This window comes from Xiphias gladius, chromosome 4 (genome assembly GCF_016859285.1).
Source record: "Xiphias gladius isolate SHS-SW01 ecotype Sanya breed wild chromosome 4, ASM1685928v1, whole genome shotgun sequence".
In the NCBI taxonomy this organism is placed as follows: domain Eukaryota; kingdom Metazoa; phylum Chordata; class Actinopteri; order Istiophoriformes; family Xiphiidae; genus Xiphias; species Xiphias gladius.
The window spans coordinates 21,252,853-21,266,894 of NC_053403.1; the positions used below are offsets into that span (position 1 = coordinate 21,252,853).

Below are 14,042 nucleotides of genomic sequence, written 5' to 3' on the forward strand. Positions count from 1 at the left end.
TGGGGACTATGAATATACAGCGAATCAGGACAAAAGGTTTTGCGACAGCTTGTCTTGGACCACAGAGTTGTCCAAGGGGAAATGTTGGTTGGTGATGGATGAAAAGTTAAATGTATTAACATTTCAGCATATTCCTTTGAGATTGCTGCCCTCTAAAAGTCCAGAAACTACAATCTTAGAGATGCCCAAACCAGTGCTGCCTGTAAATGCAATGTCTAAATGTCTACTAAGAATAAAATGGCTCATGTGTAGAGCTCATTCACTATCACGGAGTCTCTCACACAGACACATTAATAACGTGTCAGCTACAGCCTTTTTTCTTTTCAGTACAGTACAGTGCCTTCACCCAAAGGCCATTTTTAAGACTGTTTGAACATGTAGAATTGTGGTCATGTGGATTGTGTATGTGTGTGTGTATGGAACCGTCTACCCTTTTCACTAAGGCATGAATAGATTTCTCTAACTCACTCTCTTGAAATATTTTTGTTTTCGTGTTTCTCTCAGCGCAGACGTAATAGGGCTCAATTTTCATCTCCATAGTTAGTAACAGTTGAAATTTATGTCATGTAAATATCCAATTCAATTTATTTTCATTTACCAAGCCTCAAGCACTATGCATCAACTAAGCTCATTAATGTTCCTCATTAATGTGTCCCACGTTTGACACACATCAGCAAAAACAGCAGCTCCATGCTCCATTTAAATTCTTGACAGTCTTTACAGATGCAAATTCTATTGAACAGTTATAGTATATCAAATGGCATTACACCATAAAGGTACTGATAATAAAAAAAAAAAACAACTATGAGCAAGATATTGGCAAAGGAACTGTTACCATATTACTACCATATGTTGTATGTCTTTTACTTTTCAGATCAATGGTTACAAATACCTGTCAAACTGTGATAGGTATGTGCAGTTTACAATATGTCACTTTTTATTCAGAATTCAAAATACTGTTCTAAAGTGATGGAACAAATTATGATTAGTAATCATTTGTTAAAATTCAAAATTCTTGTTTTTAAAAGTGCAACGGGCTATGCCTTGTCCTTCAGTGAGGGAAGTTCTGATATGTGCTTGTCTGTATGTTTGCTGACTTAAAATGTAAGCTTGTTGCTCACATGCGGTGGTAGAGGCACCTCAAATGAAAGGAATGTGGTCAGACAAGATTTTCCCCAGTGAAATGTACTCCTATGCCAAGGCAAAAAGCAGGTAGGATAAAAAAACATGTGGACAGTATTATAAGCATTATCTGCTTGGCTACCAGGTTAACATTAGCATCCCTCAAGTTGAAAATTGCCCAGTTCCCTGTGAAAATGATTGGGGTTTACAATGCACCTATAGTTTACAATGAAACCCGTTGCTGCTTTGACACTCGAAACTCAATTTTTAAAACAATTTGTACTTGATTTTAGAGATAAACAAAAGCAGGCTTTCAATTTCTAGCCTCTGCCTCTCAACATTTATACCCATATGTGTGTGTATATATACATACATACACACACATATATATATACATATATACATATATATATAAACATATACATATATATATACACATATATAGACATATATATAAACATATACATATATATAGACATATACATACATATATATACATACACACATAAACATACAGTAAACACATACATATATACACACACACATATATACACATATATATATATATATATATATACCTATACACACACATATACATACCTATACACACACATATATATACATATACACACACATATAGATATATACACACATATATAAGTGTCATGTCAAGCTCTCCTAGGTCATGTTGTCTTTATTCTATTCAGTTGTGTTGCATATCCTGTTTTATTTTTTCTCTCACCCTTTTTCGTCATTTCAGATCCCCACTTCCTTCCCTCGTGTGATTCCCGTTACTGTGATTGTTTGCCCCACCCCTGATTTTTTTGCTTTGTGTCTTTTCTCCCCTCTCCTATTGTATTTAGTCTTTATGCTTCCTTCCCTCATTTTCTGTTTGGCAGTTGTGATGGGAAAATGTTTATTTCTCGTTTGATTGTGTTCTATTTTTCCTTTAATATGTGTTTCCCCTTCCTGTGTAAATGGTTGTCCCATGTCCTGTCAACTGAGGCCGATGTTCTGTCTTTTGAGTTAAGGTTGTTTGAATGAACTGTACGAACTGATTCTGGCCAACAGATGCAGGCCGGAACTTGTTGATCTTCTCAAAGATTCTTGTGGACAGGGAATGGAACTTGAACTGTTTGTCTAAACTCATGCAGTGCCTACCTGACCACAACTGTATTTAAAGACAGGATTCTCATATTGACAGTGTCCAGTCTCTGAAACCTCTGTGGTGGAGAGAGACTGCACCCTATTTAGCCAAATAGTACTGAAGAGCTCTTCTCTGTCTCTGTTTGATGATCATTGCTGATTATTGCTGGTTGTTCACTTTAATTCATTTAATATTCTGCAATAAATTCTTAGAATCTCAGTAGACTCATTGTTGTCTTTACTTCCTCACCATAGAGGAGATTTTTGCCTCTACAGCAGTTATGTTGCCATTTCAGCCAGTCCATGTTTTCGGATGTATTTGTGATAAATTTTCTATATATTTTAGAAATATTTTGTTTAACTTTTTCACCATTATTAAGAATAGAATTAAGTCTGTTCAACAGAACCCTGAATAGAATTAATCAGATGTCCTATTTGGAAATATCTAAACAGATGAGAGGATGGAAGGTGATCTTTCTCTTGCAGCTGTGTAAATAAGAAATCCCAAATATTTAATAAAATGAATTAATGTTTGTATCAAAGATATTTTTTTTCTTTTTTGCATTTTTGTTGTTTTTTCCAAATCAAGGATTTTTTTTCAATTCATCTGCAGTTTTCTTTTTTAATGTGGATTAAAAGGACAATATACAGCCTCCAGTATACACTTTAAAAGCATTCCAAGTTTCATGAGTATTTGCATTTCCTGCTTTGTGTTCTCACCCTCTTTTCCTCTCGTTCCAGATGCTCATTTCCTGCCCTTGTGTTTTCCGCCATGTGATTGCCTACCCCGCCCTAATGTGTTGCACCTGTGTCTCATTGTCTCCCCTCTCCTAGTCTCTGTGCTCCCTTCTCTCTGTGCCAGTTTGCCATTGTTCGCAGTAACAAGTGTTCCAGCATTCTTCCTAGTGTTTGTATTTTCTGTGTGACTCTGTTTCTGTTTTTGGACCTCATCTAGCCCTTTTGTTTTTGTTTGCTTGTTCCTGACTGCCTGCCTGTGTACCAACCTTCGTCTCAGTAAAGGTTTTTGAGAACTTTTACACCATCTTTTATCTAAGTCATGCTTTTGGGTCCCTGCCTTGTGGTTCAGCATTACACCCAGCTGTTATTATGGGATTCCAAGAAACATTCTAAATGTTGATTAATATAATCTATAAATATCTTTATTTGTAAATAAAGTATGGATAAATGTGGTTAAATCTCCATGGCTTCAATGAGGATAGTTTATCATTAAAGTCAAACACAATATTAAGTGGGAAGTCATCGGATGAAATTCTTGCATTACATGAACACCTCTTGTCACTTCTGAAACATAATTAGAGGAAACAAAACTCAATACTTGATTAAGAATCATGGACTATGAATTCTGTTAAGATTAGCCTCATGTAAACCCATATATTAACTAATTTTTTGTGGACAATCTTATTTGGAATTGAATTCATTAAAATCCGCTCCTCAAAATACTGGAATATTAAATTGAGAAAAAAATTACTCACATTTATAAACTGGGGATCATTGAAATTAGGACAGTAACAATTAGCACAAAATATCTCCTAATGGCAAAAAAAATCCCTCTGATTATAATATATCTTAATTTCTGTGGAACAAAAGGCAATATTCTTACAAATAAGAATTGCTACTCCTCTATAGTTAGATATGAAGATGAGTAAAATACCATTCCAGTCCAACCAGATTTTAAATGTTTATGAGCAGAAATTAGGAGATGAGTCTCCTCCACACATTTTTATAGGGTTACCTAAACCATTAACATTCCAACTAAAACATTTACATTTAAACATTACATATAACAAACAATGAAGTTGACATTATATACACCTTTTACAACCCAAAAGCATCTCATAACAGATCACAGCTTCCCATCACTTCATACTACACTCCCTGTGAATATTGCCCTGTGTGTAGTCACTATGGCGTTGCATGTTATCAATATTTTTTAAATTTTATTTCTTGAAAATACTGTTTTGAGTGCAGAAACCATTTTCAGTGGTCTGAATTTGATAAGTGTCGATAGTTCTTGCATAAAGATAACTGGAGAGTAATGGGAACTGTCTGGTGGGCTAGCAGCTCTCCATCAAGGGGTTTGGCCTCTAGAGGGCCTCTGTTTCTATTTCCATCTGCTGGGCCACATTACAATCAATAAAGCTTTCCATCAGCTCCTGAATCAGCAAGTGCAGAGAGGGGTAATGACTGTGACCGCCACAAGAAGGTGGCAAGGAGCTGAAGTCATGGGGGAGAAAAGACCAACTCCTCGGCTCACCAGTATTTCTCCCATAATTGGTATGCTGGCTATTTTACTAGGCGAGTGAGACAGTTGCGGATGAAATGGCTCATTTGGCCGCAGTTAATGCAAGACTCGGAACTCATGCTGTGAGCCCTCTCTTCTGGTGTTAAACAGGCTCAACCTAACTTCATGGGCTCTGGGCTACTAATGAGGGCTGTAGTGTTTGGGAATTTTTGGAGGTGAGTGCCGGGGAGTAGCTCACGGAATGGTGGAAGTCCGCTGTATGACTGCCTTCTCCCGGTGGTGCTTACAGAGACGGTTGGTGGTTCTGATGGCCAGGAAGATAAGCTGGTCTAGGGTTTTGGATTCGTCTCAACAGAGAAGTTCATCCTTTATTTCCTCATTTAAAGACTTCTGAAAAGCCCCTCGCTGTGCCTCATGGTTCCAACCACTCACCAGAGCCATGGTCTTGAAATCGATAACCAGCTCAGCGATGCTGTGGGAACCCTGCTGGAGAGGGGAGACGTTTAGCAGTGCCTTAACCATTAACAAAGTAATCAAAAACTATCATACCCTCAATGAAAGTGTTGTACGAGAAACAAAAGGCAGACTGGCTCTCCCATACAGTGGAGACTGAGGCGAGAGCAAATCCCTTCAGCGAGTTACATGAATAAATAAATGCTCTTACAATTTAACTTAAATTGGAAATATGAAATAAATGACTGGTGCCTCAACTTATCAAAATATATGGCTCACTAGTTTTTATATTCTAAGAATGGAGGTTTTATCTAATATCTAATTTATACACACACACACACACACATTATATATCTATCTATATATATATATATATATATATATATATATATATATAGATATATAGATATATAGGTCTGGAAAAAATTAAGAGACCACTACAAAATTATCAGTTTCTCTGATTTTACTATTTATAGTTATGCGTTTGAGTAAAATTAACATTTTTGTTTTATTCTATAAACTACTGACAACATTTCTCCCAAATTCCAAATGAAAATATTGTCCTTTAGAGCATTCATTTGCAGAAAATGACAAATGGTCAAAATAACAAAAAAGATGGTGTGTTTTCAGACCTCAAATAATGCAAAGAAAAAAAGTCCATATTCATTTTTAAACAACACAATACTATTTTTTCTAAGGAAGAGTTCAGAAATCAATATTTGGTGGAATAAACCTTGATTTTCATGCGTCTTGGGATGTTCTCCACCAGTCTTTAACATTGCTGTTGGGTGACTTTATACTACTCCTGGTGCAAAAATTCAAACAGCTCAGCTTTGTATGATGGCTTGTGACCATCCATCTTCCTCTTGATCACATTCCAGAAGTTTTCAATGGGGTAAGGGTCTGGAGATTGGGTTGAGCATGACTGGGTCTCGATCTGGTGGTCCTTCATCCACACCTTGATTGACTTAGCTGTGTGGCATGGAGCATTGTCCTGCTGGAAAAACCAATCCTCAGAGTTGGAGAATATTGTCAGAGCAGAAGGAAGCAAGTTTTCTTCTTTTCCTTTCTTCCAGGATAACCTTGTACATGGCTTGATTCATGCGTCCTTCGCAAAGACACATCTGCCGGATTCCAGCCTTGCTGAAGCACCCCCAGATCATCACCGATCCTCCACCATATTTCACAGTTGGTGCGAGACACTGTGGCTTGTAGGCCTCTCCAGGTCTCCGTCTAACCATTAGACGACTAGGCGTTGGGCAAAGTCGAAAAATGGACTCATCAGAGAAGATGCCCTTACTCCAGTCCTCTATGGTTCAATCTTCATGGTCTTTTGCAAACCTCAGCCTCTCTTCTTTGCTTCTCATTGATGAAGGGCTTTTTTCTAGCTTTACACGACTTGAGCCCTGCCCCTAGGAGCCTGTTTCGACCCGTTCTCACCATGAACTTCACCCCAGCTGCCATTTGCCATTCTTTTTGTAGGTCACTTGATGTCATCCCACGGTTGCTGAGTGACATTCGAATGAATTGACGGTCAGTGGAGAGTCATTTTTGCCCTCTGCCGGTCTATAAGCTTTGTTGACCCCAATGTCTGCTGCTTGACCTTGTTCTTATGAACCAATGTTTTAGAAATATTAAGGATGAAAGTAACCTGACACTCACTGCCAGTAAAGCCAGAATTGAACCCTTCTTTTCCTCACTCAAAACATTTCTTTTGGCATGGTCAATAGTTATTTTTTGATTCCAATTACTTTTGAGGTACTACTAGGACTGTTTATTGCCATCTAAACTGGTCCTATTGCAAGAGGATGGTGATGACCACACCATTGGTTTTTATACTTTTCCTTGGGAAATAAGATTTGGTTCAGGTGATCACCTAATCAGTAGCTCATTAAGTAGAATGAGGTGTGCTTGTGTTTGAATTCAACATACTCTGGAATGGAAGGGCTGTCATACATGTAGAGATGCTGATTTCAGAAAAATTTTGAGTGGTCTCAATTTTTTCCAGAGCTGTATATATAAATGTGTATATGTATATATTTGGGTCTATATGTATATGTGTCTATATATGTATGTGTGTATATATGTGTATATATATATGTGTAACTATATGTGTATGTGTATATATATGTATATATATATATGTCTGTGTGTATATATATGTATATATATATATGTCTGTGTGTATATATATCTATGTATATATATTGTGTGTGTGTATATGTGTATATATATGTGTGTGTGTGTGTGTGTGTGTGTGTGTGTGTGTGTGTGTGTGTGTATATATATATATATATATGCATGTGTGTGTATATGTATGTATATATATATATATATATATATATATATATATGTATATATATATATATATATATACATGCATATATACATATATGTATGTATATATATGTATATATATATATGTGTGTGTATGTACGTATGTATATATGTGCATATATACATTTGTATGTATACGTATATATGTACATGTGTGTTTGTGTGTGTGTGTGTGTATACATTTATACATCTATGCACAGACACAAACAAAGTAGTAAACGAATACATAATTTTCATGGTAAATGCAATGAATATATAACTCCTGTTCAAATAATTTGAATACTTGACCTCAGAAAACAACAACCCTAGAATATTGCAAATTTGCTACCTGCATGTTTATGAGACTAATTCACAGATGATACGAGCACTTCTTTTGAACCCATATTTTTTCTTTAGGGTACTTAGTTAAAGCACGTTTTGCAGCAATTACAGCTTCAGGTCTTCTTGGTTATGATGTGGCAAGCTTTGCACACCTAGATGGGGAAGATCAGTGGACAGCCATTTTCAGGTCTCTCCAGAGACCAAGGACATTCACAGAGTTGTCTCTAAGCTGCTCCTGAGTTGTATTGGTTGTGTGCTTAGGGTCATTGTCCTCCTGTAATCTTAAGTGTTTTTTTGCAAACTCCAATTGGCCTTCATGTGTCTTTCACTGAGGAGAGGCTTCCATCTAGCCACTCTGCCATAAAGCCTAGATTGGAGCAGTTATGGTTATACTTCTATTTCTACCATCTCCACAGGGAATCGCTGGAGCTCAACCAGATTGACTATTGGGCTCTTAGTCACCTCTCTTACTAAGGACATTCTCCCCTGGTTGCTTAGTTTGGCTGGGCCAGCTCTAAGAAGAGTCCTGGTTGTGCTCTCGGGAACCTACAATGCAGCAGAATTTTTTTGTAGCATTTCTCAGAACTGTGCTTAGACACAATCCTTTTTCTTAGCTCTGCAGGCAGTTCCTTTGACCTCATGGCTTGGTTTTTGCTCTGATAAGTTTTGTCAGCTGTGAGACCTTATATAGACAGGTGTTTGCCTTACAAAATCCTGACCAATCAACTGAATTTACCACTGATGGACTCCAATCAAGGTGTAAACACATCTCAAGGATGACTACGAGAAATTGGAGGCACCTGAGCTAAATTTCAAGTGTCATAGCAAAGGGTCTGAATACTTATGTCAGTGTGATATTTCAGTTTTTCCTTTCTTCAAACATTTCTAAAATTCTGTTCTCACTTGTCATTATGGGGTACAGATTGATGAGGGAAAAATTAATTTAAACGACTTTAGCATAAGAATGCAACATATCAAAATGTGAAAAAAGTGAAGGGGTCTGAATACTTTCTGAATGCACTGTATCAAATCATGGCGATGCTGGTTTATACAAAAGTGACAGCATGGCAGAGACATTTAAGATTAAGTTCAAATGTGTACAAATTGCATTACATTATATACCATAAATTGTGTTGAGACAGGAATCAGCTTCAGAGTGTTTGTCACAACATTGGCTGTGTTTTCTTAGAGACATTGGGAGTCACTGAAAGGCAGCCTTGTGACCTGTGATATCATGACTGTGCTTGCCTTCTTTTGCATGGATATTATTCAGAATTTTGCAGAGGCCATCCTGGATTGTGTGATACGACAGGTCTACAGATACATGAGAACCAGCGGCACCTTTTCTTCCACCAAACTCAGAGTAACTGAGGACCGAATCCATGCCTACTTGGGGGATTTTATTGGACAGGCACTGAGTAAGTGTCTGAAGATCAATTTGCAGAATTTTGTATCAATCAAGTTGTTCTCCGAGTTACTTGTGAGATATATCTCAAAGACGGTCAACTCAGTCCTGGCTTTTACCACTAAGACTCCCATCCTTGAGTCCAAAATACCACTGTCTTTTGTCAGCGTCTGTGTGACTTCCATCAGAGACCTTAAAGATACGGCTTGTCAGATGGCCCTCATACTGATGGCAGCCCTCAATCCTAAGAAGCAAGCTGAAGTGGTGACCGAAGCTCAGTCACGTCCGACCTCATCGTGTGAGCCCAACGCAGAAGTGGAGTCCCCCATATTCTGTTTGAATTCCAGACATGACCTAACAAAATAGGTAAAGACTTACATCAGTCACATGGTGAAAGTCCTAAAAAGTGAAGTTCAAAGACCACATTGTGACATTAGCTCTAGCAACCGTAGAGATGTCTGTTTTAGAGTTGGTATAAACACACAAATTTTGACTGTGGAAGACAGTGAATCACATGGACAGGAGTCTTCCATGCCTTCCTACAGTGGTTTGGATACCATACCAGGTCTTATACCTGAGAGTGATGATGCTGAGTGCCATTCTGAGAGCTATCTCTTGAGTTCAGTTACAGTAATTAGCACAAAAGAGGAACGTTCCCATTGAATGGGTCCCACAAGGGAGTTGGACATTATTAAGAACATAGCTGACAAACTGGTAGAAGCATTTTTGGAGGATCTGCAGGGGGCAGTACACACAGATGGTTGTCAAAAAGCTGCCCTAATGGGCTGGAGGTCATTGACAAAGTTAAGTTAAGAGAATTCATGGATAGAAATCTTTAATGTGATAATTAGTGGACATGACTGCCAGATTCCGTTAGTGCCAGCCGGAACAGGCATGTGCGACAATGTAACCTATAGAAAGCTGAGGAGGGGAGACGTCACCTACCCAGGCATTGTCACTCATGGCCTTTACGTGAAGACAGAAGAGGTTGTTACTTGTAGTGTTTTGCAGGTTCTCCTGTGGTCAGCACTAAATGTATAGGGGTCTGATTAGCCGTCTCCATCCCTTGCTTTAGAGGAATTGTCTGCCGAGTTGACTTTGCTGTTCCAGGACATGAAGCAGGAGACCATATAGAAGTGGCATTTAGAATAAGTCCTTTTCCTTTTATCATTCTTTCAAGGCAGAGTCAAGATTCTAATACCACATATGATGTATTCCCTGAGCCACCTGAGCCAGCGCACAGTTGCTGGGAAGCATTGTGGAAAGATCCCTGTTGACTCTGCTGGTTGGGGAGATTCTCACTGACATCGGAATTAAAACACTGAAATTATTTTTGAGGTTGTAAAGAAAGTGGGGGAACAGTTTCAAGATGCTGGCCCTAAGCTTTATGACCATTTCCTTGCCTCCCTGATGGGTCAGAGTTATAGAGATATTTCCCAGACTTCCATTGCCGACCTCCTGCTGCAGTTTGGTTCTGCACAAGGGATGCATGAGGTGGCGAGATCAGGGGATCCCAGCTTTGAAAAAGCCATTATGAGAGGACTGAGTAAACAGCTAAGAATTCCTATATCTGCAGCACCTCATGGCAGTGCAGCCAAAAAAAACAACCTGTGGTTTCTTAAAAAGACTGTGCTGCAAGAAAACTTTTAAGAAGGCTAGCAAGACTTCAGCTGTCATCGCTTTAACCACTGACCAGTATTTCAGTAACTTAGAGGGTAAATAACACATCAAGGCATTAGAATGTCACAGGATTAGCTTTAGTGTGATTTTATTACAAATTGGGCTTTTTTCCACATTCTGTATGCAGTGTCAATCTGAAAGCCCCACTATGCAAATATCAGCATTTTATTCTTTTATTCATTTTTTTATTGCAATTATAATGATGTTTGTCTAGTGAGTCCATAATAGAAGTGAATAGTTACAGGTCCCAATCAATTAATGTAAATTTTTTTAATGTTTTTTTTTCCACAGAACACTTTAGGAAAGAAGAAGATCACCTGAGGGAACAAACAAAGCAACACCAGTGTCCACTCATGTGTAGTAGCTGCCTCCATCAGGAAGAAGTGCTCCTCCTTATGGAAGATTTTCTCCTCCATTACTAGAGTAATGAGCAAAAACCATTCATTGCTTGCTTCATCCCAGAGAGCCAGTAAAGCTCCAGCATGGATGGGACTTTGGACCTGCAAATGGCTATAGAGTTGTGAAGTTCCAGCCCACTTCTGGCTGATCAGATGCGAGTATCCACAACAGGGAAATTATGAAGAATTCTTTTCAGATTTCTAAAAACCCATGGATTGTTAAAAATATTGCCATTTGGTTTTTGACTATCGACTGAAAGAGAAGTGTGAATGTATAATGCCTTTACATTGTGGTTACATTTGTGAATACATATGTATAGTCTTTACATATGGTGTACCAGATCTAGGGCTCAGGACTGTTTGGAAAGGTTAGCAAAGCATCAGGCCAAGAGTGGTGCACAACAGAAAAGATGTGCAGCAGCTTTGATGTTTGTCCAGTAAGCACCTGTCACATGTGGGTCTAATCAGCTCACTGGGACTGCTTCTTCATTATTTTTTTTTGTTTTTTGTTTACTGTTCCTCCCAGAGATATTTAAAACGAATCCAACAACAAAACATTGCTTAAAAATGTCAAGGAGTTAGCTGTAATTAATTTTTCAATGACTAAGGCTATAGGAAGGTGTAGGGACTTTACAATAAAAGCCTCACAATTGTTGGTCAGTGAAAAGCTTTATTTGTGACAGGTTGTTTGGATTAACACAAGTTTAAATTTGGCATTAACAAAATCTTAACAGCAGAGATTTACAGCTCCCTGCAGAGAAAAAAGTGAGTTAGGTGCTTGTTTTAATTGTTAATGAAGATTAGTAGCTGTTTGATCATATGTGATAGGGGAAACGCTGTAGAATTACAGGATATCTTACCATTTACATAACAGATGACTGTTTATGGCAGCCTGAGTTTGTTCAAAATACTGTTTTTTTCCCAACATTTTGTGGTTTCTTTTATTGCTCGTTTAAGATGCAACTACAGGAGAGGAGCCACTACAGGGACTGGAGGAGAGGAGCAGTCCTAGGACCATTGAAGGAGAGGAAGAGTCCTAGGCCCACTGAAAGAGAGGAGAAGTCCCAGGCCCATTGGAGAAGAAGAGTCATACCATGCCCACTGGAGGCATGGTATTTTATGCAACAGTTGTGCTATAATGTTATTGGGGAAATCCTTGCAGCATTAAATGAACAAATTATGTTGCGGCTCACCTCTGACACTTTATTTCTTAAAACTATCATATGTTGCCAAGCAACAGTAAACAAAACTTGTAGCCTTCTATTTATACAATGTATAAAACTAATAGTAGGCAAATACTCTGAATATTTACCTCTGCCTAGGAGGTTAAGGTTTCACCCGTGTCTTATCAGCAGGATTATGCAAAAACTGCAGAACCAATGGGGCATGGGCAAGGGAAGGACCCCTTAAAATTTGGTCCGGATTCAGTTTAAGGGGCGGATCCTTTATATTGCAAGATTGGGCATTTTTCAACATTTTCTTCAATGTTTGGCCTTGGCGGAGGTATGCTCTCTACTGAGTGCCATTGTAGTGTTTTAATGAGATCTTTAAATAAGAGTAAAAAAAAACCTGTGGTTATCCCACAAGCACACCTGTTTCTGCCATATTTGTTCCTCAGTAACTTTGGTTCAATATCTCTTATACTCATTCTGACTTTTTGGTTGTAAATTTAAAGAGTGACCTTTCAAATGAGACCAGGGTTGAAGAACAATAACTTCTTTATTTTGAGGGGATTATTTTCAGTCCTGAGCACAAAAATTGACATTTTCTGGTAACAGATTAATTAGGGACAGTATGGAAATTATTGGAATGGGGAGGAGCGCTGACTCTTACATTTCATTTAATAAAAAGTTGAGACCCATCCTATCCTTATTTACTGTAAATTTAACACTACACCAGTTCACAAAACACAATACAATTTCACAAAACACAATGACATTTCAGAAAATGGAACATTTCAGAAAACACAAAATTTCACAAAAACATTTCAGAAAACAGAACATTTCAGAAAACACGACATTTCAGAAACCACAACATTTCTGAAAAGACAGAAACATTACAGAAAACACAATATTTCACAAAACTCAACATTTCACAAAACTTAGTGAGATTTCACAAAACTCTACAACATTTCAGAAAACACAACAACATTTCAGATTATGGAAGGGTGGGACAACACTTTTTGTTTGCGATTAGACAGAACCTAAATCAATAGTTTGTGGAGTCGGCGGAGTCAGATAACACTCGTGTATGCAGTGAGAACTTCATCAAAGGCAACGTAACTTGTGTTATGTTTATGTAGTTAACTGTTCCCTTACTTTGTAACCCTAAATTATTGTTTTTCTTTGCTTTGTTGGAGTTTTTACCCCTGTAACTGAACAACAATACCTAGCAATAATAACTAACACTAGCTAACTACAAAGTGTTTTGCTGGGTGGAACCTTATTGCTACAAGCCTTTAATTTCAGTTTTGTTGTTCTCTTTAGGCTGCCCAAGGGTTTTAAATAACACTGAGTCTGTAGACAGGGCTCCTACAGTTAACCACGGTTATATGGGGAGAGGAGAGGATGAAATCCATAGACGATCAACAAAGAATGCACAGAAGGTGCAGAAGCCTTGCTGGATATCCATGAGTCAGCTGGGAACCCAGAGCAAGAGGACAAGGTAAATTAATTGTATTTATAAGTGTAGCCAGTATCTTAGATTATAGTTGAATAAGACATACGTGATTCTGACAACAAACAATGTATATAAACTTTGAATTGGGGTTACACAATGTAGGTAACTTAGTTCTCAACATTGGTGGAAGAAGTATTCAGATACTTTATTTAAGTAAAAGTACCAATACAGTGATGTAAAAATACTCAATTACAAATAAAAGTCCTGCATGAAAAATCTAAAAGTACATAAGTACTAG

The 14,042-nt window shown here is 37.9% G+C and overlaps 1 long non-coding RNA gene across 6 annotated transcripts; it reads left to right on the forward strand.

Annotated features, from left to right (window-relative positions):
- Nucleotides 1-3,096: 3,096 nt before the first annotated feature.
- LOC120789160 lies at nucleotides 3,097-12,306 on the forward strand. 6 transcript variants are annotated; one of them, XR_005707344.1, is made up of 6 exons: nucleotides 3,097-3,288; nucleotides 8,916-9,060; nucleotides 9,215-9,413; nucleotides 11,019-11,284; nucleotides 11,467-11,562; nucleotides 12,083-12,306. It is a non-coding gene; the product is annotated as an uncharacterized LOC120789160 (long non-coding RNA). The 6 variants fall into 6 exon arrangements; XR_005707346.1 differs by lacking the exon at nucleotides 11,467-11,562 and adding an exon at nucleotides 11,860-11,890; XR_005707347.1 differs by lacking the exon at nucleotides 11,467-11,562.
- The last annotated feature ends 1,736 nt before the right edge of the window (nucleotides 12,307-14,042 follow it).